This window comes from Artibeus jamaicensis, unplaced genomic scaffold (assembly GCF_021234435.1).
Source record: "Artibeus jamaicensis isolate MK-2021 breed Jamaican fruit bat unplaced genomic scaffold, CSHL_Jam_final scaffold_3128, whole genome shotgun sequence".
Classification (NCBI taxonomy): domain Eukaryota; kingdom Metazoa; phylum Chordata; class Mammalia; order Chiroptera; family Phyllostomidae; genus Artibeus; species Artibeus jamaicensis.
In genome coordinates this window covers 1,324,079-1,346,982 of record NW_026522036.1, presented here as the reverse complement: position 1 = coordinate 1,346,982, position 22,904 = coordinate 1,324,079, and the positions used below count along the sequence as shown (strand labels likewise).

Genomic DNA, 22,904 nt, shown 5'->3' with positions numbered 1-22,904 from the left:
TGACCTCTCTCTGACCCCTCCCCCACATACAAAGTTATAATGCAGCTATGTGGGTTGCCCCACCCTGGTGGATACTTTAGTCTCCATCCCTTAAAACATATGTAACAGGCAACTGAGATAATGAAATATGGCCCAAATTAAAGAATAGATCAAAGCTCCCCAAATAGAACTAAGTGGTGAAGAGATAGCCAACCTATCAGATGCAGAGCTCAAAACACTGGTAATCAGGATGCTCACAGAACTGGTTGAATATGGTGGCAAAATGGAGGAAAAAATGAAGACTATGAAAAGTGAAAAAAAAGGAAAATGTACAGGGAACCAACAGTGAAGGGAAGGAAACTGGGACTCAAATTGATAGTCTGGACCAGAAGGAAGAAATAAACATTCAACCAGAATGGAATGAAGAAACAAGAATTTGAAAAAAGTGAGGAGAGGCTTAGGAACCTCTAGGACAACTTTAAACCTTTCAACATCCCAATCATAGGAGTGCAAGAAGGAGAAGAGGAAGAGCAAGAAATTAAAAACTTATTTGAAAAAGTAATGAAGGAGAACTTCTCCAGGTTGGCAGAGGAAATAGACTTCCAGGAAGTCCAGGAAGCTCAGAGAGTCCCAAACAAATTGGGCCAAAGGAAGCACACACCAAGGCACATCATAATTACATTATCCAAGATGAAACATAAGGAGAGGGTCTTAAAACCAGCAAAAGAAAAGGAGACAGTTACCTACAAAGGAGTTCTCATAAGAGTATCAGCTGATTTCTCAAAAGAAACCTTGTGGGCAAGAAGGTGCTAGAAAGATGTATTCAAAGTCACGATTGGCAAGGACCTCCATCTAGGATTATCTATCTAGCAAAGCTATCATTTAGAATGGGAAGGCAGATAAAGTGCTTCCAAGATAAGATCAAGTTAAAGGAGTTCATCACCATCAAGCTTTTATTATGTGAAATTGTAAAGGGACTTATCTAAGAAGAAGAAGATCAAAGCTATGAACAGCAAAATGACAAGAAATTCACAACTGTCAACAACTGAAACTAAAAAAAGCAAAACTAAAAACTAAGCAAACAATTAGACCGGGAACAGAATCACAGAAATGGAGATCACATGGAGGGTTATCAGCGGGGAGCAGGAGGGGGAGAATGGGGGAAAAAGTACAGGGAATAGGAAGCATAAATGGTAGGCATAAAATAGAGGGGGTGGATTAAGAATTGTATAGGAAATGGAGAACCCAAGGGACTTATATGTATGACCCATGGACATGAACTAAGGGGAGTTGGATGCTGGTGGGAGGGGGGTGCAGGGTGGAGAGGAATAAAATGGAGAAAAAAATAAGGCAACTATAATAGCATAATCAATAAAATATACTTTAAAATAAAAATAATTTGTGAGATTTCTTTTTTTATAACTTTTAGCTCTCTACTATATTTACCTAATAGCATAGTTTACATTTAAATATACATTTTTCTGTGTCCTTCTCAGTTTTATGGTTAGTGGTTTAGTGGTATAAATCCTTCTTACTACAGATTGTTGATGAGGAAAAGTTTCCAATCGTACAGGGCACTGCGAAGTTCTTTTTTAACATATTTGTTGTGGGATATATACTTTTTTGAACTGCATTTGATAATTTTAAATGCTTAAAAGTACTGCAATTAGCAAAGAAATAACTTGGGAATGTTGACAATAAGTGAGTGAGGGAGAAACATGCTTCATTGACTCCTTGAGGATTTGTCACTACCTGCTTTATAATTTAAATTTTAGCTGCCTCCTGTACTGGCATTCATGTGAACAGCCAGTTTTATGAGATTTCTTAATTCCTCATCTTCATAGGTATGTTCTCTAATTTGGAGCTGTTTAACTTAATCTAGCATTCCATCCTTCCCGTAGACAGAGCAGATCATTCACAGTCTGGGTGTACTGAGTACGCATTATATTGCTAGACTTTCTGATGGCCTGTGCTGGATCCTTAAATACATGTGCCTGGAAATGTATTTCTGCTTGGTGCTTTTATTGCTTGGGACTGACTTTTTCATGGAGCATATTTAAAAAGGTGGTGTCTCTCTCCAAGGAGCACATACAGAGAGCTCAAAGATATTTGAAGAGATGTTCAGTATCACTAGCCATCAGAGAGACACAAATTAAAACCACAGTGAGATACCATTTCACATCAGTGAGAAAGGCCATCATAAACAAATCAACAAACAAGTGTTGGAGAGGATGTGGAGAAAAAGGAACCCTAGTGCACTGTTGGTGGAATACAGACTGGTACAGCCACTGTGGAAAATAGTATGGAATTTCCTCAGAAAACTAAAATGGAACTGCCTTTTGACCTGGCAATTCCACTGCTGGATTTATATCCTATGAGCCCTGACACATGAATCCAAAAGAGCCTGAGCACCCCCATGTTAATAGCAGCACAATTTACCATAGCCAAATGCTGGAAGCAATGTAAATGCCCATCAGTACATGAGTGCCCATCAAAAAACTATGGTACATTTACGCAATGGAATACTACACAGTTGAAAGGAAGAAGGAGCTCCTACCCTTCACAACAGCATGGATGGAACTGGAAAGCCTTATGCTAAGTGAATTAAGCCAGGCAGTGAAAGACAAAAATACCATATGGTCCATATGATCTCACCTTTAAGTGGAACCTAATCAACAAGACAAACAAGCAAAATATAGCCAGAGACATTGAAATGAAGAACAATCTGACAGTAACCAGAAGGGAGGTGGGACAGGATAATGGGGGGAAAGGTGGAGAAGGTTTTCAGGAACAACTATAAAGAGCACATGGACAAAACCAAGGGGAGATAGGATTGGGGGAGGAAAGTAGGGATGGCGTGGATGGGTGGGGAGTGGTAGAGGGAAAATGCAGACAACTGTACTTGAACAACAATAGAAAAAAAAACACAAAATAAAAGGTGGTATCTGATCATTCAAAAATTGGCTTTTTCAATTGGATGATGCCTACTTAGGCCCAGAAGAGGACATAATGCACATGTGACCCCAAATCAGAAAGATGAGACCAGCATCTTTTATTGAGTTTAAGGAATGTCATCTGCTTGGAAGTTTCTGGATTAACAATGGTTCTATGATGCCTTTCATTTATATTCAGGAGATTACCACAACAATAAGGGAACTATGCAGTCTAGACAATTGATTAGGAAATATAAGACAAAAACACTGTATTGCCAAGTCAGTTTCCTAGATCTCCTTGAATTATCCAATCAATATTTAAAAAAACCTTCTTTTACTTTGGAAGTGTAGATTTTTATGTGTAATTATTTGCATTAATTACTTTATTCCCAAATTGTATTAAGCAATGCATCCAGTCTGTTCAATCTATGCTCTCTATTTCTGCTAAATAGGTAGGATTAATAGCACATTATACCTCCTCTCCAAAGAGATAGAGGGAGTTTCATGTATTTTATGATTCACCACTTTCATATAGGTCATCAGTGCCTGTTATAATAATCAAAGTAAATATGCCTGGATTGCCTTTATACAATAGATATGTTTTAAATGGGAGTGTAAATCACATTCTTCAAAGCAAATTACATTTTTAATGCATTCAGTTAGGAAAGAATAACTATTGAAGCAGATCTTGTAGCACATTCTTTTATAAGATGAACAATATTTTGTTTTTCCTTAATTTACCTGGTTAAATTTAATTTAAAATTTTAGGTATTAAATTTTTTAAAATGAGGCAAGAGTATATATGTATGGGAAATGTACTGCTTTGAGAAGCACTAGAAGGGATGCTAAAGAGGAGATGGAAAAGAGGACTGGAGTTAGGATAAATGTCCATGTCAATAATGGAGACCTTGGGAAAGTGTTAAAGCTCAAGAATTTGGGGGCAGTAAGTGCAGTCCAATCCCACACAGAGCTACACCTCTGACGACATCAGCTCTTTTGTGAATACCCTGGGTAAGGTCACCCCGGTTCCCAGACTTTGGAACATCCAGAGAGGTGGCCCTTACCACTCAGGGTTTCTCCTGTTCTTCACCAGCCCCTCCTACCTGTTCCTCTTCTTGTTGCCATTTGGTCCCTTTGTATCTGCCCACTCTTCCCAGCTTTGGCAGTCACTTCTCGGAGGCCTGCGACATCCTACAGTTTGCTTAAAGCTTACCCTCTACAGTTCTTTTTCACATTTTTGTTCTTCAGGTCCCCACTACAGTTTTTACTACTATTGAGTTGGCCAAAAAGTTTGTTTAGTTTTTTCCATACATTGGCTCTAGTAGTGCTTAATTGTCTTTAACTTCACTCTAAATAATTTTGTTAGATTGCATTGTGGCAGCTGTCATGTCAGCATGCATTAAAAAAAACTTAGCAAAATTGGTGAATTTTTGTGAATTCATTTTAGCATTGAAGATGGAAGAAGATACACAATATTTTCAGGGTATTATGCTGTATTATTTCAAGAAATGTAAAAACACAACTGAAATGCAAAAAGTGATCTGTGCAGTGTATGGAGGAGGTGCTATGACAGATGGAATGTGTCCCAAGTGGTTTGTGAAGTTTCTTGTTACAATACTATTGCCATTTTAGCCAAATATCTCTTTGCTGTGGGGCTGTGTTATGCATTGGATAAGTTTAGCAGCACCCTGGTCTCTACCCACTAGCAGCCAGTAGCAGAGATAGCCGACATACTCAAAATATACAAATCAATAAAGTTATTGCCGAAAATAAAAATATGTCTTTTATTTATTGGAAAAAAAACTAAACAGCCTTGTTGGCCAATCCACTGTTACAGAACCTAATCCTACCTGCCTGGTAGTGAACTTGCCTGTGCTGCATCTCTGTCCGCACTATACACCTGTATTTGCAGGGCTCAGTTGCATAACAATCTTTGGCCCCCCACCCTTATTATTGCTGGATCTTACCAGTGTTAAATTTTAAAAACAAATGACCATATTTACTTATGTTCAACTTGAAGAGTCTGTCATTGACTTTCACACTGGAACATTTATGATCGAATACTGAAAAATATCCCCGAGGTATTACTACTGCATTATGGTCCTGGGACTGATGGGATATAGCATGTTTCAGCTCCACATTTTCTCTTTGAAGGAAAGGTCCTCCAAGCATGTATACCCAGGTTCTTGATAGTTCTTTCAATCCAGGTTCTGTTACCCAGATTCTGTCAAAGCTACAGACTGTTCCTGTAAGTTGGCTGCGAGTGAGGTGAAGACATCAGGAGGGTGTGTTGGATGCGTCCAAACATTTGATCATCTTCCTGTAGAAACACTTTTTTGAGGAGATCCTGACAGGAATTACATCCCTGATGGTATACAGCAATGGAGGTTGCTATTTACAGGAAGGTAAATATACGAGTAAAAAATACAAGTCAAAAATACAAATATACTACGAGGTAGGAGTCTTCTCAGTGCTAAGTCTTTTCTGTCTTAGGAAAGCTTAGAATGTGTACATAATGATGTGATTCGGAGGAACCCTGGAGCTTTTCTAACTTGTATTTAAAAATGATTTGTATACATCCTGTACAGTAACTATCGTTATGCAGAATTAGAAATGTTACACCATTCTCGTGGATACTGAGACACGGAGTTGCACTGGGGTACTGCTTACCATTGTGGCCAAGAGACTCTTGCTTCTTAAGGGTGACGTTTACAGTGTGTGGCACATACTAAAGCTTCTCTGTATAAATGGATGTGTGTAGTTACCTGCAATTAATAATAGAATAGATTAAAATGCAAGATGTGAAGTTCCAGATATTATGGTTTTTTTCAAATATATTGCACTAAAGCATTATTGGAAGGGCAGGCAGGTAATATCAACATGTAAACAGGTATGTGTCTTGGGAATATTAAATTGCAAAAATGTTCAATAACCCTTTTGAATGAATGGAAATTGGAAAAGGCAGTGTGTGTCTTTTCAGAGACTTTGCTATCCTGTGAGCTCAACAAACAAAATCTCATTAATTCCAAATCCATGGGAGCATGAGAAACATGTAATGCTCTTAATTTCTTATTAAGTGATTTGTGTTTATTGAAAATTGACTTGAAGGTACACTGAACATAATTCATAATATTGGATTTAGGTGAGTCTAGATGCCCAAGCCTTTTCTGTACTTAGAATGTGCTCACAGTTCATTACTGGAATAGGTGGTGGGTAGAGTGATGTCTTATTTCTGAAAGGATTTACTGAAAAGAGGAGATGATGAGTTAGACTTCGGAGATCCTCTTCTGCTCCTGTGCCTTTTAGTTTTGTGTGGTTGTTCCAGGCTTTCATTTCTCCAGGCACACTTTGTACATGTCTGCAAGCAGTTGAGAGAGCGAGGGCACTTAGGGGCTGGTGGAGGAAATGTGAATCCTGTTTCTTCCTTATTAACTCATGAAGCCTGCTGGGTAGCAGCAGGCGTTACCAGACGTTTAATTGTGCGCTAGGTAAGGCTGGCAGAATTCCAGCATCATGGTGGAGCAAGAATTATACTAATCAGCTGGGATATACTGCATATATTGATTAGAGTTGGATTTTGTTATGCAAAAAAAAATCCTTATAAGTAGTGGGAAAGTAATTGAGAGCAATTAAAAAGGCAGAGAGTTAATTCACAGTTACTTAGATGAAAGGGCGTTTTGACCCTTTGCTTCCATGCAGATTTCCGGGCCGGCTGGAGCAGCCTAAATGGTGTGATCACTGTTACCACTGAACTGGAAAGACAGTGAATGGGCAGGCGGTGTAGATGAAGCACTGAAAATCAGGTTCCAGCAGTTTCTTCTTGGTTGCTTTTTGCTGCCGGAAACCTTTTTTTGTTTGGGTCTGGGGCTTTTCATTTCTTTCCCTTGGTCTCACTAATAGCTTTTGCTTATTATTAATATCCCTGATGAGAACTAAATTGGAACCCCAGTATCCCAGTGAACACTGGGGAGAACATTAAACTACACTTGAATTGTCTGGAGTTCCAGCATGTTTTGTCATTGCTTGCCTCCTTCTCCCAACTGAGAAAGCTTTGTAGTCATTCGATGTCACAGAAAATACTTTGTCCGTGAAATGGTGACCTGGAGTAGTACACTTGTATACCCTTTCTTGCCTCCTGGGCCCTTTTACTCATAGACAGTGTCTGACACAAAATAGATGCTCAGTGAATATTTGCCAAGTGGATGAATGAATGAGCTGTTGTATAGGTATTGGATACTGGAATGATTTAACATCTAGAGAAGTTATAGATGGTGTTTGATGGAGTTCCAAGCATCATTATGATCTGAGATCCTGAATAACGAGTAAGAAAGGGGGAGTGGAGGTGGGGAGAAGAAAATGGCTAAGATTTATTAAGCATATGGTACATTAGGCTCTTTGCACATGCACTCTTATCTTGTTCTGGTATCAACTGTGTTCTAAGAGGTGAATATTAGTGTAATCATTTCACAGATGACAAAGATATGGGTAGGAATTGAACCAAAGTCATATACCTTAATTGGCAGGATTGGGATTTAAACTCATAGCTCTTGCTGACAACCAGGGCTTTTCAAACACAGCCATACAAATTCCTAATTGGAAAGAGGAGGCTGGTCTCCTACTCAGAGCTTGGTGGTGGAGCCTGAAGATCGGGCATGAGCATCAGTCAGATTTCTTTGATGGATGAGTATTTTGCTCCAAAAATTTACGTGAATTTTATGGTTTGTTATATAATGTGTGTGTTAAAACATGAAATATTTTAAATTACTTACCAAAGTACTTAAATTTTCCTCCCAGAATCTTTAATTAAAATTGACTCACCTAAAGGTGGCTCCAAGGTATCCTCTGGGACATTTCTGGAATTTCTGTGTAGGGAGAAAAAGAGGTGGCAATTTTGGTGGGAAGAGAAGTCTATTTTGACATTTTATTTCCTTAGCTAGTGTAGCTTTACCTAGATGACTCGCTTATCTTCAGGGGCCAGGGGCTGTCAGAGATCAGGAAGGTGCTGAAACTCCCCAGGATTTCATTCTTGTTTATCCAGGAGCTTTAAGCGTCATTGATGTAACTGCTGCTGATGGAAGTCGGAGAGGCAGGTGCAGAATTATACTGCCCTGAGTTATTTGAATAATAGTAATAACGACGCTGACAAGGACAAATACTACACATATAGTTAATGACAAAGGACTGTTTCATTGTCCTGCTTTTACTGTGTGGGTGATAAAGTTTATGGAAGAAACAAGAATAGAAGAATATGGGTAAAGAATCCTGAAAAACAGAACACCCGCAAAGTTCCTTAGGCTTGGCAGGCACTGAATTGATAGGAGACTGAAAAAGGAATTTTTGATAATATTAGTTGGGCAATGTGTACTGAACTTGCATTTGTGTAGAACTTTGCCATTTATGATTTTCTCATTCATTTTTGTGTTTTACAACAACCAACATGAATAAGAAAGAGTTTTACATATACTATCTCAATTGCCCCCAGCTCTGTGAGGCAGGTACTATTACTGTTTCGACTTCATAGATAAAGAAACTGAGGTACTGAGCTAAGTGACTTGCCCAAGGTGACGTGGTTGAGGAAGTGTCAGAGTTAGGATTTTAACTCAGCTTTGTCTCACTTTACAACCTGTGCTCTTTACCCCTCTGCTGGGCCAACAGGTGTGTCTCTCCTAAGTGGAATTCTGGGTTCATGGCCGGTCTCCAGGGGCCTCACTCACAGTTATAGTGACTCTCAAGTCACCCTCTGTAGTATCCCTGAAAATATTTGCCAGCCCATGCATGGCAAATTTGGCTTGATTTTCTAAACTTGAGTGTGCACCCAGGTCAGCAGGAAGCAAATTGAGTGCCTCCAGAGAGTCCTGTAACAATGCAGAAGCTCCCTCTTGGAAATGACTTTCTCCTTCCAGACTAGTCTGATAAAAAAAAGGAAGTGGGGCCCTGGCTGGTGCAGCTTAGTGGATTGAGCACAGGCCTGTGAAGCAGAAGGTCGCCGGTTCGGTTCCCAGTCAGGGCATATGCCTGAGTTGCAGGCTGGGTCTTTGGTAGGGGACACATGACAGGCAACCACACATTGATGTTTCTCTCCCACTCTTTCTCCTTCCTGTCCCCTCTCTCTAAAAATAAATAAAATAAAATAAAAAAGGAAGTGGGAAAGCTAACCAGTGCCTAATAAATGTGGATTATAGCTCCTGTATGAGTCCTTCGCCACTTGGTAGAACTAACTTCAGACTTGGGATGTTATGAGTTCCTGTCATGTTGCTCTTGGGAGTGGGCCGCTAGATTCTGCATGACTCTCATGCACTTTCCATGGCTGTGCTTGCACAAAACAGGTTGGACTAAGAAGCTGGAAATTTGCTGTATTCTGATTTGGGCTTCACAGCTGAATGTAAGTAAAAAGACAGAAGAAACAATGTAGGAAATTATGTTAGTTTAATTAGGGGTCTTAGCTGCATAAAAAGTCTTTTTTAAAAAATATTTATTTATTTTTAGAGAGAGGGGACAGGAAGGAGAAAGAGAGGGAGAGAAACATCAATGTGTGGTTGCCTCTCATGTGTCCCCCACTGGGGACCTGGCCCAAAACCCAGGCATGTGCCCTGACTGGGAATCGAACCAGTGACCCTCTGCTTCACAGGCCTGTGCTCAATCCACTGAACTACACCAGCCAGGGCTGCATAATAATAAAAAAAATATCTTTGAATTGCAATCACCACCCTCTGGCATTGGACCCTGCTTTCTTGCTTTTTCTATTGTCAGGTCCAAGGTCATTACTTAAAGACTTCCTGTTTCATGGAAGATGACTTACTGAAATATTAATTTCATTGCCCAGAGTAGATTCATGTGGTCTGGTGAATAACTTGAAGTTCTGTCAAAATCACAAAGTAATAGAGTTATTTTTTATGCCTTTGGAAAGGTCATTCAGGAATTTGAGTAACAAGCAGCTAAAAGTTTACTCATTTTGCCTGTCTTTATGGCAGAAATGAGTCAAAATCTTTATGTAATGAACAACCATAACTGGATAAGTTGCATATTCAAGGAATTATGGGGAGGTTTTTGTTTTTGTTGTTGTTGTTTTGCTTATTTTTATTTAATTGCATTGTGACTGGGTTTGAATTTGATGCATAAGACTCTGGGAGAGAAATGAACTTGTGACATTTGAAACTTGGAACTGTTTTTCTTTTTTCTTCCTTTTTTAAATATAGGTAGAGCTTGAGTATTCAACATTTTGTTGAATGCCTTTTCAGTCTGTAACTGTTGGAACACAAAAGCTTGACTTCAATGCTGTTTTTTTTCCCCCAGTTGTTCTTTTGCAGCCTTGGCTGTAAGTGTAATTCAATCCAGTGCATTAAAAAGAAGTTTCCTCAATGGTAGAGGAGAAAAGCCCTCCATCTTCCTTAGTAATAACTAATGATTACAATACCTGCAAGCACAATTCCTTAAAACAAAATGAGACAAAACAAAAACAAATCCCGAGCTGCAATTGAAGGATTTTTCAGCGTTACAGGCAACAGCCTGAGGCAGTAACAGATACTTTGAGAATACTGGGCTCATTTTATTGACATATTGTTTTGTCTGTTGTGAGTAGACAAGAATTATTCTTGGACCAAGTAACACGTATCAGTTTACAAAAGCCAGTAACTTACCTGGCCTCACTTTGAAAATATCCTTGTAAGTTATTTCATTATCTTTTTCAGCTGGTTTTGTTCAGACTTCACGGAGACTCAGTAGCTAGCTGCCTAGCTGTTCTCCAGTCTATTTTATAATCTATACTTGTCCCCGCTTCTCCACTCCCCCTCGCCCCACATTGCTGGAATCATTTCTGTTTTACTTTAAAAAGCAGTTTGCTTAATGTCACAACAAAATAAAGCATGGATTAGAAACAGCATTGTAGTTTTAGATTCAGTGCCTTTGTGACATCTCATTGCTATGCAAATGAGATTCAAGAAGGTCATCCCTTTAGCAGTTGCTCTAGCCCTGGTATCTACTTGATATTCTTTGGCCAAACTTGCTAAGCATTCATTACTGAGCTAGTCTAGGTGTTTAACTATTTGTTGGCTTTGAACCTGCTATTTCAGGCTGCTGAGCTTAACCTCCTTTTTTTGTGGATGTTTTCATTGTGGGGACCCCCTTGTAACCTCTCCTCAGCTTGCCAGCATAGAGGCTCTAGCAGGAAGCCCTGTTCTCATATTTGCAAGGTACACTTGTTTGTATGCCAACACAGTATTGGGAAAACTCATTTGTGATGTGTTTCCTTTGGTGTCTCAGGCATTTTTATGATGGCTAAACAATATATTTTTGGATAGATGCTTTATTCACCTGCATCTGTGACAAGTTCTTGCAAATATTTCACTGAAGAATGTCTTGTTTGTGCTGGTAAACCTTCATGGAATACCTATTTTTAAATTGTCTGCGATTCAAATTTGATTTCACCTGACTTATCAGATGTATTCATAGTATTGATAAATAGTGACTGAAGGGGGTGGAATCCGATTTTAATTCAGAAAACCAGCTACATTTAATAAGTGCAGATTTTTGTAGGTGTTTCATTTGCTTGGTTAAGGGGTTGTTTTTAATTCACTAGTATGATAGGTTGTTTTAAAAAAATTATGGAAGAATCATTCTTTTCCTTTTGATTCTAGTTTTGAATGAGCTGTAGCTATATTTTAAAAGTTAACTTATTAAGTAATTATTCTCTTAGTGGTTTTTTACACACATGCAGATATAGAGCTGACTAGACACGGAGTTTGTTCTGAGATTTTGGCCAAAATAACTGCTCACTCAAAGAAAGTGCACTTTATACTTAGTAGAAGAAGGCTTGGGGAGTATGGAGGAAACATTCGTTTGACACCATCTTCTCCTACACACTGACACTCAGAATGATGACATTGATAGGAGGGTTGATTTGAACAACTTTGTGTTTAACATGGAGAATTCTAGAATGAGGATTTGACTCTTTTCAAGGATTAAAAAGGCATCTCTAGATTAAGGTATTGAATCAAATGCAAATTTTATTAAAGATGATACTTTGACCTTTTATAAACCAGTACCTTTCCAAAATCTTATCTGACCACCTGCTGGATGAAGGACCACTCAGATATCTGATAATGACAGGTTATGTTTAATTCTTCTGAGAGAGTCATTATGAGTGCATGATTTTTATCAAGGACAGTAGAAAACTATTGTGGTTCAAACAGTGGGACAATATTGGAAGAGCCAGCTAAGTGCAACTTCCAAATGAACGCTTAGAACTATCCTTTTTATGTGGTTCCCCAACTCCTATCCTGTTCTTTACTGGCTCATAAATATTCAAGGAATCTGTTATAATGTGGCATCTTGCTGGATACTAGAAGGGTCAAGGAGATTAAAAACAACACTGTTCTTGGCCCAAAGGAATTTAAGGTATGGGGATGAGATATTTCCAAGGAGTAGAACATGGTATTGCTGCAGTGGTTAAGCTCTATGGGTTCTGACATGAAAGTGTCCTCTTTGAACTCACCAGGGGATTGGTTTCCTGTCAGGACCCTTGGGTCACCTGGAAGCAGGACTCCCCCTCCACTGCTGGAACATCCTGGTACAGTCGCTCAGGGTGGCCTCTTGCCTAATAGTGACCACTAGAGGAGTCAAGTTTCTCAACTTGATATTCCTGATCTGTTCTGGCTCTTTCTTTTCTGAATTTACTCATGGAAGGGTTAGAAGAAAATTTTATCTAGTCGGTCTGTTCTAGGAAACAGAATCTGTAATCTTTGGAGGTGTTTTGTTTTGTTTTGTTTTTAAATTGTGGTGAAGTCTTTTCACTTAAAGAAGCCGTACATGTTATCCTTTTGTAAAGAAACACATAACTTACGGGTTGTGAATTTGGATTTACTAAAACAACATTAGAAATTTAAAATCAGAGAACAGTTGTATTAAATTTTCAGGTTATCCGGGTGCCTGGCAGCTGCTGCTTCTCCATTGCCTTCCTTTTTCCAGCTGAACCAGATGCTGAGTGCCAGACCTGTTGAAATGAAATCGACCAATATTGATTAAAATGAAAAGAGGAGGGAAAAAAATTAAAGACTATGAATTTGCTAAAATGAGATAAAGTCTGAATTTCATTTGTCTCTGCTGTCATTGTTTCCATTACCCCAGGTAATTCAGTGCACTGTGTTCAGGCATGGGTGAATTATAATAGCAGTAAGTTTTCTTTGCGGGCTTGCGGGGAAAGTTTTAAAAATGAGTTTGTTCAGAGTTAGATGGAAATGCTTTTGCTGAAAGCTGTGATTTAAAAAAAAATGGCCTTGGTCTATGTTTTAGGAAATTGCCTTTTTTTTTTCTAAATAGAAACCTGTTCGAAAATTTAAAAAATATTACATCAAATATTTTGCATTTTACCCATTGTTTTAGAAATCAACCTTCTTGTTGCAGGTACTGCAGCTAATAAAATGCTTTGGAACCACTGTTGTCATCATTGTTGGCGAACCCAGTGTTAAAGAGTTCTGCCCGGACCCTTGGACTGCTAATAGGGTAAAATGCTACCAGATGAGCCACAGTATTTTAGTTTGTGGTCTGGAGTCTGAACCATAAGCCAAGGACTTAATTTTAGGTACAGATTCCAAACTATGAGTTCTGTACTGCATATCATTTTTAAACAATGGAACCAACCTTTATTAAAATATCTTAAAATAGTAAGCTTTGACTATGTTACTGCTCATTATATATAATGATTGATATAGATCAAAGTTTAAGGAAGTGAACATCCAAGTATATTTAATGTTTTTCTTATGAATTCATTATGATGCACAGCACAATCCTTCTCTCAGGCACACATTCGATTAGAATGCTCCTCTCTGCCTTACCACTTTACCCTCAGCTCTGGGGTCAGAAACCCTGTTTTGGTGTTTAGAAGAGGTCTTTGAAGTAGCTTCACCCCATAATTCACTGACTCAGGAAGTGGGGAGGGAGATTTTTCAAATATGAGATTTTCAAGTTATCCTATTGTTTTGTACTATGTTTATATCATTGGCTCTCTGATTGAACTCTGCCACTTTGGGGTAAAAACCTTTTATGTTCGCTTTGTAGCTGTGCATAGGATTGCTAGACTGAGTACATAAAAAGTACAGATTTCCAGTTAAATTTGAATTTTAGATAAACAACAAATAATTCTTCAGTAAAGTATGTCACAAATGTCACATGCAATATATTTTTATTGGCAATTTGACTCTTGCAGCGGTCACAGCTTATGCTATAGAGGAAGCTGAGAGAGCATTTGTTGAAAGACTGAATGAGCCTATAGGTGGGAATATCTGGTAGCTGAAAATACTGATTTAGAGCAGAGTAGAACTTGAGTCAAGAGTCACCTTCACATGCATGGGGCGGACTTGAAGCCCTGGAGATTTTCCAGGGTCATTGTGTAGACCAGCAGTTCTCAAACTGTTCTTACTAGAACATCAAAGTCACCTGTCTAGGCTTGTAAAACACAAAACATGGGTACTTGTGGCCTGCTCCATAATGTCTGATTTAGTAGGCTTGAGGTGGGGTCAAGGACTGCATGTCTAAGAAGTTCCCAGGTAATGTCAGTACTCCTGGTGTGAGATCAGACATTGGGAGCCCCTGTGTAGTAGATATTCTAGAGGGAATCAGCAAATGTGTTTTCTGTAAGGGCCAGATAGTAAATATTTCAGGCTATGTAATGCCTCTGTTGCAGTTGCTAAACTCTGTCTTTGTAGCTTGAGAGCAGCCATAGGCGATAGATAAACAAAAGAACATGGCTATGTTTCAATAAAAATTTATTTACAAAAGCAGGTGACTGGCCCAGTGTGGCCCATGGTAGCTCCCATACTTTGCAGCCCTTGTTCTCGTTCTAAAGCACAGGTGGCAAACACAAGACCTGCAGGCAGAATCCAGCCCTCCATGCCGAATCCGGCCCTCCACCTTAGTTTATCCAGCCCAGCATCTTGTTTCTGCCAGGCGGCAGTGGCGAGCTCTCACTTAACTGTTAAGGACTAGTTACATTTATACAGTCCTAAAATTACATTCGGCTCTCTGAAGGCAACCTTGAGGCTGATGTGACCCCAGTGAAAATGAGTTTGACACCCCTGCTCTAGAGTGAAAAATGAAAGTTAAGGATATCCAGGTTTAAGAATTGCTCAGAGAGCCCCAGCTGGTGTGGCTCAGTGGATTGAGTGCCAACCTGAGAACCAAACAGTCACTGGTTCGATTCCCAGTCAGGGAACACGCTGCATTGTGGGCCAAGCCTCCAGTAGGGGGCACATGAGAGGCAGCTACACACTGATGTTTCCCTCTCTTCCTTCCCCTCTCTCTAAAAATAAATCTTAAAAAGATGGAATTGGTCAGAGGAAAAAAAACTAGAGAAAGAGCAATCTGAGCAGTGGTGGGAGATAGAGGGTAGGAGAATGTCCCCAAAGCCGAGAATCAGAAATTTTTAAGAATGAAAGCAGGAGTCACTGTCCTCTACTGTTGCAGAGCAATTAAGGATGCGGGAGTGGATGAATGCTGAAAGAGGCCGTTGGTGTTGGCAGTTAGGAGGTAATGACTAACTGTTGACTGAGCAGTTTGAATAGAGTGGTGGTGAGGAATGCCTGCCAGATGGCAATGGGCTCAAGCAAAGGAGGAGGTGGAGGCAGCGAATTCTGAATACTCTTTCAAGAAGTTTGGCAGTGGAGGAAAGAAGCGGGTAGCCCCTAAAGCTTGAGGAGAAAGTTGGGTTCAGGAAGTTTTTTTTTAATAATGAGAATCAGAGGAATACAGGTATGTTTATAGGCAGAGAGGAAAGGACCATTGGAAACAGGTGCCTGGGCTGCAAACACATTGTTTCTTAAGAAAATTGTGCCACTAAAGTTGTGTCTCATGTATTGAAAAGGGAGCAGATGAAAACAGAGAAGAGGAGAGAGGATTAACAGAGAAACGTTCTCAAAAGAAACAGCATGGAAAGGGATTAAGAGAGCCTTCAGGGCCTGCACCCTGGACTAGGGGAAGGGGAAGTATTTCCTCTGAGACACGAGTGGGTGAGGATCACATCACTCCATTCATGGGAAGGCAAATCTGAGAGTTCTAAGCTGATTGTTTCCTTGGAAAAATTGGAAGCTAGGCTGGAGTGAAGAGATTGTGGAAAATGGTAGGGGTTTTAAGGAAATTGGTGAAGGTTTAGAATGGGCACCGAGGCAGAGAATACACCAAATGTAAGTACCAAGTTCAAGCAGCATTGGGGGTTCTGCTGGTGTTGGAACTCACTCATTAGTGCACCTGTGCCGTCCTGTTGTATGGAACTTTGCTGTAGTTCTTAGCAGCCAGGGAACTGTAAAGATAAAACAGATGGGGAGATGCTCAGAATTGCAGATTGGCAAGAGATATGGGTGCGAAAGACATCAAGTCATCGATTTTCATGTGCCTGTGAATCGGGATACTAAGGAAAATTAAGTGCAGAAGGGAACGGAACAGTGGAGGGTATTATGTTAAGTGAAATAAGCCAGTCAGAGAAAGACAAATACCATAAGATCTCACTAATATGTGGAATCTAATGAACAAAATAGAACGAGACACAGGGATATATGGAACAGACTGATGGATGTCAGAGAAGAGGGGGTGGGGGGATTGGACAAAAGACCGTGGCAGGGTTAGCTAAAGAACATATATGCAATAGCCAAAGACATAAAGTATAGTGAAGGCCAGGGGAGGGAGAGCAGGGGCTGGGTGGAGGTGGGCCAAGGGGGAAAAACAGGGGATATCTGTAATAATGTCAACAGTAATTTTTTAAAAGACCTGTATACTTGTCACAAGTTGAATCTTGGTTGAGTTGAACAGGTTTAGGGAGAGACAGAAGTGAGATGGAGAGGACTGTAATTTCTTAGTGATTTCAGAGATGTAGCAATTCCAAGAAATGACAAAGGCCTGGGATATGACTGTGGAATTAGGCTCTGAACTAGAGGGATGTCAGAAATTGAGGTAAATGTGTCGTGCAGGTTAGAAGGATAGACCTTGAAGTCACAAAAGATGACAGCAGGAGAGGAGAAATCTGCCACAGCAGGGAGGCATGATCCACTATCTGCCTTACCCTTTGTCCTTGGCTAAGACGTGAAACCCTGTCTTCTGATTTGTGTGGGGCCCCAACCCTTGCTCATTTTTGTCTGGGTCTGCCCTTGCCTGGGATGCTGTGCCCCATCTGCGACCATTGAAGGAATTCACCACGCATTTTTACTTGCCTCATTTAAGATTACTGATATGCGGGGTATCTCTTTGTTTGTAACTTGAACTCTGAGACCATCTTTTTAAAATCAGATGGTAGTCATTTTCCAGTTTCCTCAATAATAGAGAGATCAAGTCTTCCACCCAGCCAAGCATTACTGGTTGTTAGGCATTGCTGAATATTCAGTCTGTATCACAGCTGACTTCTTTGAAGAAGCCTATCTATTGTAAAATATTTGGGCTCATTCATCTTTCATATTCAACTTGTGATATAAAATTACCTTAGAAAAACAAACTGAATATCTTTCTGCTACAAAGTACAAACTTATGTATATGACAAATTTAGTAAGTCAAACAAGAATAACATTTAAATGAAAAGAAAGGTTTAAAACAATTTCACCAGAGGATCCATGCTTTGAAAGAAATATTTCCCCATTGCCCCAGTCCCCCTTTTTTTCCTCATTCTCTTAGGATATAACCATTTTCTTCCTTCTCCTGAAAAGAGGACTATGTTTTAAATTTGTCTTTGTCTTCAAAGCTTTTTATTTTAGGAATGGTTTGATTTCTATCTTATACTGTCACTTTATCCGTTGAAAAATCAGAGAAAATGAATTGGGAGAGTATCATTTTTTTTGTATTTGAATCAACATATCTCACACTAGGTTTCACATCTCATACAGATGGCATTACCTTCTGCACATTTTTGCTCCAGTTTAGAATTGCCTAAGGAAAGATGTAAATATGAAACGTAATGAACATTGGAGAAAGATTTTTAGAATAGCTGATGTGAATACCTTATCTGTTTTGCTGGAATGTATAAAATTTACTCTTAAACTAAGTTCCTGTTGAAGATTTTACTCTGTACTTGACATTGGTCAATATATTGACAACTAAAACATTAAAAACAAATTTAAAAATTTCTTTAAAAACCCTACCCCAACTTAGTTTATGTATATTGTCATTGTGGAAAATAATAGGTATTGGACAGAGAAACAGCTGATGGGAACAGGGCTGAGGAGTCAAACGCTGGATCTCACAACTTGCTATATGACAATGATAATTTCTATGTACATTTTAGAAAGGTGTATGGTTTGGTGTTTAAATAATCTATACATGCAGACATCCCTAAGGGGCAGAATAAATTCCAACAACATAGCTACATTAATAATCCTGAAAAGATATAAGAATCATGGACCCTTAGGACTGGAAAAAACTTTGGAGTGAATCCAATTTAATTTTTTGGGGGGGGTCTCTGGCCAGGTGCTCAGTAGGTTGGAGTGTCAGTCATCCCGATGCACCAAAGTTGCAGGTTCGATTGCCAGTCAGGGCACATACAAGATCAACCGATGGGTGCATAAATTCATGGAACAACAAATCAATGTTTTCCTCTCTTTCTCTCAAATCAAACATTTTGATTTTGTTTTTGTTTTTAACAGATGAACTCAGATTCAGAGATGGCTAATTGGCCGGGATAACATAACTAATTAGTGACCTGGCGAGGGGTTAGAATTCAGTACTTTAAAATTCGGGTTCTATTCTTCTTCAGTTGGCCATCTACTTTTAAGTACTTGCATTTTCAGCACTTCTGGCTCAATTTTGGGCATTTTGAAAGACTTGTGGTTTAAAAGTAAGTTAATGTACTACCTACATTTTGCTTTCAAAAAATTGGAACATTTTGACAGCTACTTCACTCTAGAAACAAACATTATCACATTAAGGTGTACTTGTGGGGAGTAACAGGTGAAAAAGCTAATCAGAAGGAGGAATGAGAGGCTGTAACAGGCAGCCTGTGTTTTTAAGTACGGACCCATCACCTGCTGACTTAGGCCAAGTGAAGATGCAGAGGCACATGCAATCTAAGATGTGTCTCTCACTCATCAATCAGTGCTTATCAGAACTGGAGGTCTTAGTAAGTGAACTGAATGCTTTCAATCCAGGCATGTCAGTAATTGCCATCGACCAAGTATTCTGTCACACCTGCCTGCTTTTCTTTCTTTTTCTTTTTACTTCATTACATATTGATTGACTTCTTGGGTTTTACAAGTTCATAAATCACCTTCTTTTAAGAGGCTTCGTGGCTTTTGTGTGTGTAGACTGAGAGTACTGGAAAAGATTGATACTGGAATTATAGCAACAAAGAACTTCATCTTTCTTCCTTCAGCTTCATATGCAAGAGCAAAGCATCAAAAGGTAGTGTGATTATGATGAAACAGATTCAAAAGCAGTGCAAACACCTTATAAAAACCCATGGTGCCAGCAGCCAGCCCCCCTCGGTTTGATGGCACCTCTTGTCTCGTATACATGAAGTCATCAGAGAGACAGCTGGAGAGACTTTACAGGCAGAGAGAGTATTTAATATTAATTATGTGATGAGATGCCACCCGTGCAAATAATGACAGATATTATTACCCAAGAGCAAATCTGTAATCTCAGTGCAGGATAGACTGAATTTCATCTCTCTTGGAGGGTTACATTATATATTGCCTGTGATAGAGTAATAAATGAGTTAATATCTATAATTATTTCTGCTCCTAAAATTTTCTGAGTGCATCAACCTTAGGAACTGAAGTTTTGTTGTTATTGTTCTTTCTGCTGTAGACATTTTAAATTCCTATATTATGGATGAATCTTTAAAGTATTAATATTTTTATAGTTTCTGGAAACAAACTCTGCATAATCTCTGCAAGTATTTTTTCTATTTCTAGCATGTCAGTGTTCTTGATTATAAGGTAAACCAGTTATATGACATTTTAAATTATTGTTTTGTAGATGAATCCTAAAACATTTTTTCCTGTTTACAAACTGGTATATAAACAGCAAAGGAATGGTTTTCTATTTTTAGCATCTGTGTTTCTTATTGTCATATCAACCAGTTACATGGAACTTTTTATGGAAATACCTGTGCAATTGTACAATGTTAATGTCTATTATCCTCCTAAATAACAAGTCAGTCAACTCTACAGGTTGCTAATCCAGTATTAGCAACAAAAAATCATAGTCCAGGCAGTCATTAACAACTGATTTAATTCACAGATATTCAGTCATTTCTGTCTGAATTAATTTCTGACAGCCAATTTAATACATCAAAAAGGAAAAAGAAAGCAAAACTGAAATTGAGGATGTGTAATTAATTGAGCTGACTTCTGAAAAACTACAGACTGTTAAACCCTTACATGTGAGAAGTGTTTATTCTGAAGGGACAGTTCTTAGGAAGGGCAAAACAGTGGAGGCTCGAGAAGAGGGTCTCTGAACTAATTTCCACTTTAGTGATTCAGAGCCATTGCTGGTATTTTCTACGTGAGGATGAGGAAGGAAGACAAGAAATGTTCTGGGAATAGCTGTCATTTCTTAACAGAGTTCACAAACAATGTACAGGCATAAGTGTCTTCTGCATTAGGTTGGTAAAGTGACATCAACCCTCACAGTGTCGCTCCAGAAAGTCAAATCGATGAAGTAATGTAACAAAGATCACCATGTTTACTATGGGTCAGTCAATTTCTACAGTACACATGGCTTTTTCTGGAGGCAGTTTTAGTAAGCATAGAGATCCAGAGAAATTCCCTTTAAACTAGAATCCAAAAACACCCAATGGAATAAATATCAAGTGTCTCAGTAATAATAAGCATCACTATGAACTGAAAACCAGTACTGTGCTAAGTTCTGCATAGCTCCTTTCCCGTGACCTTCACTGCTTCTCGGGGAGGTACTGCCTTTCTTTCGTCTTAATATGAGGAACCTGAGTGTGAGGGAGGTGAATTGATTGATAGTTCCACAGGTGATAAGTAATAGAACCCAAGTGTGTTGCAGATTATAGTTTTTCTTTAAAAACTATGGTGCATATCATGTTATACTAACATGATATGTACCATATCATCTGAATTCATCTGATTGTCTTTTTAACTTAAAAAATATTTTGTTGTTTATAAGATTACAGTTATCCCGTTTTTTTTCACCCTTTGTCCCTCTCCACCCATCCCCCCGCCCCACTCCCTGGGGCAGTCTCCGAACCCGTTGTCCACATCCATGGGTCATGTCTATGCGTTCCTTGGCTAATCCCTTCACCTTTTTACAATGGGTCCCTATCTCCTACCCTCCCTAAAAACTGTTAGTCTGTTCCATATTTCTATGGCTCTAATTCTATTTTGTTTATTAATTTATTTTCATTACATTTCCCCAAATACCCAGAATTATCTTCTGGAGGGCAGGCCCCTTGTAGTACAGTCTTCTACATTATGTGGAAGACATTAGGTAAGTGTTGTAGGAACCCATCTATCTGTACCAGTGTACCAACTGGCATTATTGTGAGAGGCTACATTTGGCTACAGTGACTTTTTTTGAAGATTCAAGTGTTTGCCCATTTCATGGTGGGTGATTTAGAAGCACACCTGCCCACATGGTACTGATTGTTCAGCAGTTTTTTACCAAAAGGGGCATGTCTCCCATTCTTGATACTCCCTATTCACCTGATCTCACCCCAAGTGACTTTTTTTCTCCCCTCTGGGTGAAAAAAGTCACCAAAGAAAAACATTTTGCCAACTCGGAAAAAGTGAAACAAAAAATAGCCGAAGCACTAAAAGGTATTAAAATCTATGAGTTAAAAAAACTGTTTTGAGCAGTGGGAAAAACATCTTGATAGATGTATTGCATCAAATGGAGAGTACTTTTAAGGTGATTGAAGTTTAAACATGTAAGAATAAATACACTATTTTATATAAATAAATTCTGTTTTTTTTGCTGTACCCCTCCTAAGTGAGATAATATGGTATTTGTTTTTTATTGATTGGCTTATTTCACTTAACTTGATAGTCTCCAGGTCCATCCATGCTGTCTCAAAAGGTAAGAGTTCCTTCTTTTTTTTTTGCTTCTTTATAGTATTCCACTGTGTAAATGTTCCATAGCTTTTTTTTTTTTAAATCTACTGCTGGGCACTTAGGCTGTTTCTAGATCTTGGCTATTGGAAATAATACTGTTATGAACATAGGGGTGCGCATATTCTTCTGAATTGGTATGTCAGGAGTATTAGGATATATTCCCAGAAGTGAACTTGCTGCATCAAAAGGCAGTTCCATTTTTAGTGTTCTGAGGAAATTCCATACAGTTTTCCACAGTGGATGCACCAGTCTGCATTCCCACCAACAGTGCACAAGGGTTCCCTTTTCTCCACAACCTCGCCAGCACTTGTTGTGTGTTTATTTATTAATGATAGCCATTTTGGCAGGTGTGAGGTGATATCTCATTGTGGTTTTAATTTACATCTCTCTGATGGCTAGTGAAGTTGAGCATTTTTTCATATGTCTATGGACCATCTGCATGTCCTCCTTGAGAATTGTCTATTCAGGTCCTTTGCCCATTTTTTAATTAGGTTGTTTGTCTTTCTGGTGTTGAGTTATAAACGTTCTTTAAATATTTTGGAAATTAAACCCTTGTGCAGTGTATCATTGGCAAATATGTTCTCTGATACACTTGATTCCTTTTTCATTTTGATGATGATTTCTTTAGTTGTATAGAAGCTTTTTAATTTGGTATAGTTGTATTTGTTTAATTTTTCCTTTGTTTTCTTTGCCCGAGGAGATATATCAGCAAAAATATTGCTACATGAGAAATTTCAAATTTTACTGCTTATGTTTGCCTCTAGGATTTTTATGTGATGGCTTATGTTCAAAAGACTTGAACATAAGTCTTTTATTCATTTTTAGTTTATTCTGGTGTATGGTATAAATTAGTGCTCTAGTTTTATTATTTTTCATGTAGTAGTCTAGTTTTCCTAGTACCATTTCCTAGTACCAAAAACAGTCTCGAGACTGTTTTTACTCTGTT

General features: G+C 38.8%; 1 protein-coding gene across 3 annotated transcripts in view; it reads left to right on the top strand.

The window, feature by feature from the left end:
* FAT3 (FAT atypical cadherin 3) overlaps positions 1-22,904 on the top strand; it is a 649,640-nt gene that overhangs the window by 9,269 nt on the left and 617,467 nt on the right. The window contains exon 2 of one of the 3 annotated variants that reach the window (XM_053656924.1): positions 13,311-13,409. The exons of the other annotated variants lie outside the window; for them this stretch is intronic. The gene's annotated coding sequence lies outside the window, so the exon portion shown is untranslated. The remainder of the gene's footprint in view (positions 1-13,310; positions 13,410-22,904) is intronic. 3 annotated transcript variants of the gene reach the window in all.